Source organism: Caretta caretta, chromosome 11, assembly GCF_965140235.1.
Source record: "Caretta caretta isolate rCarCar2 chromosome 11, rCarCar1.hap1, whole genome shotgun sequence".
Classification (NCBI taxonomy): domain Eukaryota; kingdom Metazoa; phylum Chordata; order Testudines; family Cheloniidae; genus Caretta; species Caretta caretta.
Window position 1 is genome coordinate 5,202,760 of NC_134216.1, and position 6,060 is coordinate 5,208,819.

Sequence of the window (6,060 nt, forward strand, 5' to 3'; positions counted from 1 at the left end):
AATGATAAAATACAGGCAGGGTCTGATCAGAAACAGTCAAATAAAAGAGAGTCCCATTCAAGTACATCGTGTAATAGCAGACAGCTAAAAGTTTTTAAAGTGCTTATATACCAATGCTAAAAGTCTAAATAATAAAATGGGTGAACTAGAGTGCCTTGTATTAAATGAGGATATTGATATAATAGGCATCACAGAAACTTGGTGGAATGAGGATAATCAATGCGGTACAGTAATAGCAGGGTACAAAATATATCAGAAGGACAGAACAGGTCGTGCTGGTGGAGGAGTGGCATTATATGTGAAAGAAAGTGTAGAATCAAATGAAGTAAAAATCATAAACCAATCAAACTGTACCATAGAATCTCTATGGCTAGAAATTCCATGCTCTAATAATAAGAATATAGCGGCAGGGATATATTACCGACCACCTGACCAGGATGGTGATAGTGACTGTGAAATGCTCAGGGAGATTAGAGAGGCTATTAAAATTAAAAACTCAATAATAATAAGAATGGGGAATTACAGTTATCCCCATATTGACTGGGTACATGTCACCTCAGGACAGGATGCAGAGATAAAGTTTCTTGACACCTTAAATGACTGTTTCTTGGAGCAGTTGGTCCTGGAATCCACCAGAGAAGAGAAAATTCTTGATTTAGTCCTAAGTGGAGCACAGGATCTGATCCAAGAGGTGAATATAGCTTGACTTCTTGGTAATAGTGACCATAATATAATTAAATTTAATATCCCTGTGACAGGAGAAACACCACAGCAGCCCAACACTGTAGCATTTAATTTCAGAAAGGGGAACAACACAAAAATGAGGAGGTTAGTTAAAACAGAAATTAAAGGGTACAGTGCCAAAAGTGAAATCTCTGCAAGCTGCGTGGAAACTTTTTAAAAACACTATAATAGAGCCTCAACTTAAATGTATACCCCAATTTAAAAAACATAGTAAGAGAACCAAAAAAGAGCCACCGTGGTTAAACAACAAATTAAAAGAAGCAGTAAGAGGCAAAAAGGCATCCTTTAAAAAGTGGAAGTTAAATCCTAGTGAGGAAAATAGAAAGGAGCATAAACAATGGCAAACGAAGTATAAAAATACAATTAGGAAGTCCAAAAAAGAATTTAAGGAACAGCCAAAGACTCAAAAAGTAATAGCCAATTTTTTTTAAGTACATCAGAAGCAGGAAGCCTGCTAAACAACCAGTGGGGCCACTGGACAATGGAGGTGCTAAAGGAGCACTCAAGGACGATAAGGCCATTGTGGAGAAACTAAATGAATTCTTTGCATCAGTCTTCATGGCTGAGGATGTGAGGGAGATTCCTAAACCTGAGCTATACTTTTTAGGTGACAGGTCTGAGGAACAGTCCCAGATTGAGGTATCATTAGAGGAGGTTTTGGAACAAATTGTTAAATTAAACAGCAATAAGTCATCAGGACCAGATGGTATTCACCCAAGAGTTCTGAAGGAACTCAAATGTGAAATTGCAGAACTACTAACTGTAATCTGACAGGTTTCAGAGTAGCAGCCACTTTAGTCTGTATCTGCAAAAAGAAAAGGAGAACTTGTGGCATCTTAGAGACTAACAAATTTATCTGAGCATAAGCTTTCGTGAGCTACAGCTCACTTCATCCGATGAAGCTTATACTCAGATAAATTTGTTAGTCTCTAAAGTGCCACAAGTCCTCCTTTTCTTTTAACTGTAAACTATAACCCATCATTTAAATCAGGTGCTGTACCAGATGACTGGAGGATAGCTAACGTGATACCAATTTTTAAAAAGGGCTCCAGAGGTGATCCTGGCAATTACAGGCCTGTAAGCCTGACTTCAGTACTGGGCAAACTTGTTAAAACTATAATAAAGAACAATATTGTCAGACATATAGGTGAACATAATTTGTTGAGGAAGAGTCAACATGGTTTTAGTAAAGGGAAATCATGCCTCACCAATCTACTAGAATTCTTTGAGGGGGTCAACAAGCATGTGGACCAAGTGGATCCAGTGGATACAGTATACTTAGATTTTCAGAAAACCTTTGACAAGGTCCCTCACGAAAGTCTCTTACGCAAAGTAAGCTGCCACAGGATAAGAGGGAAGGTGCTCTCATGGATTGGTAACTGGTTAAAAGATAGGAAACAAAGGGTAGGTATAAATGGTCAGTTTTCAGAATGGAGAGAGATAAATAGTGGTGTCCCCCCAGGGTCTGTACTGGGCCCGTGCTATTCAATATATTCATAAATTATAAATTATGAAAAAAGGAGTAAACAGTGAGGTGGCAAAATTTGCAGATGATACAAAATTACTAAATGACAGGTTTCAGAGGAACAGCCGTGTTAGTCTGTATTCGCAAAAAGAAAAGGAGTACTTGTGGCACCTTAGAGACTAACCAATTTATTTGAGCATGAGCTTTCGTGAGCTACAGCTCACTTCATCAGATGTTTACCGTGGAAACTGCAGCAGACTTTATATACACACAGAGAATATGAAACAATACCTCCTCCCACCCCACTGTCCTGCTGGTAATAGCTTATCTAAAGTGATCAACAGGTGGGCCATTTCCAGCACAAATCCAAATGGCCCACCTGTTGATCACTTTAGATAAGCTATTACCAGCAGGACAGTGGGGTGGGAGGAGGTATTGTTTCATATTCTCTGTGTGTATATAAAGTCTGCTGCAGTTTCCACGGTAAACATCTGATGAAGTGAGCTGTAGCTCACGAAAGCTCATGCTCAAATAAATTGGTTAGTCTCTAAGGTGCCACAAGTACTCCTTTTCTTTTTGAAAATTACTAAAGATAGTTAAGACTGCGAAGAGCTACAAAAGGATCTCTCAGAACTGGGTGACTGGGCAACAAAATGGCAGATGAAATTCAGTGTTGATAAATGCAAAGTAATGCACATTGGAAAGCATAATCCCAACTATACATCTAAAATAATGGGGTCTAAATTAGCTGTTACCACCCAAGAAAGAGATCTTGGAGTCATTGTGGATAGTTCTCTGAAGACATTCACTCAATGTGCTGCGGCAGTCAAAAAAACTAACAGAATGTTGGGAATCGTTAAGAAAGGGATAGATAATAAGACAGAAAATATCATATTGCCTCTATATAAATCCATGGTACTCCCACATCTTGAATACTGTGTGCAGATGTGGTCATCCCATCTCAAAAAAGATATATTAGAATTGGAAAAGGTTCAGAAAAGGGCAGAAAAATGATTTGGGGTATGGAACGGCTTCCAAATGAGGAGAGAATAATAAGACTGGGACTTTTCAGCTTGGAAAAGAGATGGCTAAGGGGAGATATGATTGAGGTCTATAAAATCCTGACTGGTGTTGAGAAAGTGGATAAGGAAGTGTTGTTTACCACTTGTCATAACACAAGAACTAGGGATCACCAAATGAAATTAATAGGCAGCAAGTTTAAAACAAATAAAAGGAAGTATTTTTTTTATACAACGCACAGTCAATCTGTGTAACTCCTTGCCAGAGGATGTTGTGAAGGCCAAAACCATATCAGGCTTCAAAAAAGAACTAGATAAATTCATGGAGGATAGGTCCATCAATGGCTGTTAGCCAGGATGGGCAGGGATGGTGCCCTTAGCCTCTGTTTGCCAGAAGCTGGGAATGGGCGACAGGGGATGGATCACTGGATGATTACCTGTTCTGTTCATTCCCTCTGGGGCACCTGGCACTGGCCACTGTTGGTAGACAGGTTACTGGGCTAGATGGACCTTTTGTCTGACCCAGTAGGGCCATTCTTATGTTCTTATGTTTTTCTGTCTTGTGGGTTGGGTTGCTGGGTTTTGTTTTGTTTGAGAAGGTTTTTTCTAAGACTTCCCATTTTGCCTCTTCATTTTCTTTCCCAACATCACCTCCAATGACCCCAGATCTGCACTGACCCTCCATTTGTCTGACAAGGACTAACCATCCTCCAGAACCAATCTATGCATATCTGAGTGTCATCCAGAAGGAATTGCTTAACAAGGGTGCAAAACCCCTTCACCCACTGGGTTAAGCATGCTGCCTCCATTCCATTCCCAATATCTGTTGACCTGATGATCAAGGGGTCAATTTCTGAATCCAAATTTGAATTCCTCATGGGGCCTGCATTTTGCACTGTCACATCACCACCAGTCTAGACCGATGATTGGTGTATTCTAATCATTTTGTTACATGGTACCAATTCCAAGCTAATATTTCACAGTATAAGAGGGAAGAGGCATTCTAGAAATACTGATTAAAACATTTTCATGATTTCTTTTCATTAAAAAAGCTTGATTTGTTTTTGATAAAGAATCTGTCTAATTTGTCTCTTGCATATAGTAAAATATTTATAAAGAATGTACGGGTTCCTGTTCTCATTTCAAATTGTTGCTTACATTGGCACTTTTTTCTGGTATCTTAAAGCTTTGAACATACTGGAGGGAGGTGGAAGAGAGAGCTTTCACATTAATGGCAGCTTCATGTGTTGGACAGCTACTGGAATAAATACAAATAAATATTGAGTTATTGATTTACTAATCGATATAGAAAATTGGCATTTTAAAGCTACACAGAGGCTGCAGTAGATACCAGCAGCCAAAGAGTTTGAAAATGAATCATTTACAAGCATCATAATTCAAGAATTTGTTGCTAACGATGCATTGGCAAATTAAAGGACACTAAAGTAATTTTTTCCTCTTGATCGTAATGCTTTCTTAGAAACTTGAGTTTATTTCTTTTCAAAGTCACACCACCAAACATTCTAAAATTGTTCAAGGACTTCTTTTGTTTAACTGCTTCAGTTTAAATACTGTCTGCTGGATTTATACAGTGGGATGAGAGAATAAACTAGCATTATTTAAGCTTAGAATAAATGTTAAAGGGGGCTTGTCACAGGGTGGCTGTCCCCTTCAAGTGCAGCAGGTCCAGCTCCCCTGATGAGTAGGGGGCGCTTAATGAGGGGCCGGTCAACACCTGAATTAGAAGATAAGAAAAGATCTGCAGCCAGGTACCTAAAAAAGGGAGGAAGCTGCAAAACAGCCATCCCAGAAACAAGCTGGAAGAGGAGACTAGGGGAAGCCACTGAATAGAGCTGCAGGAGGGAAGTTGGCTCCTGTCATGATTACCAGGACAGGGGTCAAAAAGAGAATAGTTGGGAAGCTGCTTGAAACCACTTGGAAAGAAAGTCAGCCCAGAGAGGGCAGGTATGGAATATGAAAACACTGTGATTACACCTGGCTGGAAAGATATCATTTTGTTTGACTGCTTCATTTACGAAGGAACTCGGAGCCTGTGCAGAGGGAAAAGGAGTAGAATGCCTGAAGAACCAGGCACGGAGAAGAAGGGATTGACCAAGGACTTTAAGTTGGGACACTAAGGTTTGTTTTAAGGCTGTGGGCAGAGTTATTTCGACCATTAATAAATAAACCTAGAACAGGGGATGCTTTCTGATTTAAAAAGGTGGAGGTGGAGTAATTGCTGAGACTCTTGAGCACAGGGCGTAGTCATGGCTGTGGCCTGTTGGGTTTCTTGGAAACTGCACCCTCTGTGACAGTGCATAAGGGGGGTATTGACATTTGGAAGGATATAGTGGAACAACATAATTGCTTTCTTTTTATGCTGTTCTGGAACGTTAAAAAGAGGGATCACTCAAAATCATAAAGAAGTAATGAAAGGAAAATGTTTATTCACATAGGCAATGTGTGGAATTCAGTGCTGCAGGTACTCATATTGCTCGCATCTCCCTAGTATGCAATTGCCTTATAATCTTTAATGTATTTATCCCCTCAACACCTCTGAGAGATAGGGAATTTCCATTTTATAGATGGGGAACTGAGGCACAGATCAGCTAAGTGACATGCAAGGTCACACAGGAAGTCTAGGGCAGTGTGATGGAGTGTGCATACCTCACACTAGGCAAGAAAGGGTTAACCCTACACTATGGCGGTGGAAGTCCTGCTCATCTGACAGTGCTGGGCATGCTCCAACTGCTGCCTCAGTATAAAAGGGAGCAGCCCAGCTCATCCTAGGCTGACCACCAAGGAGGAAGGATGTTTGGTGGAGGCTCCTGC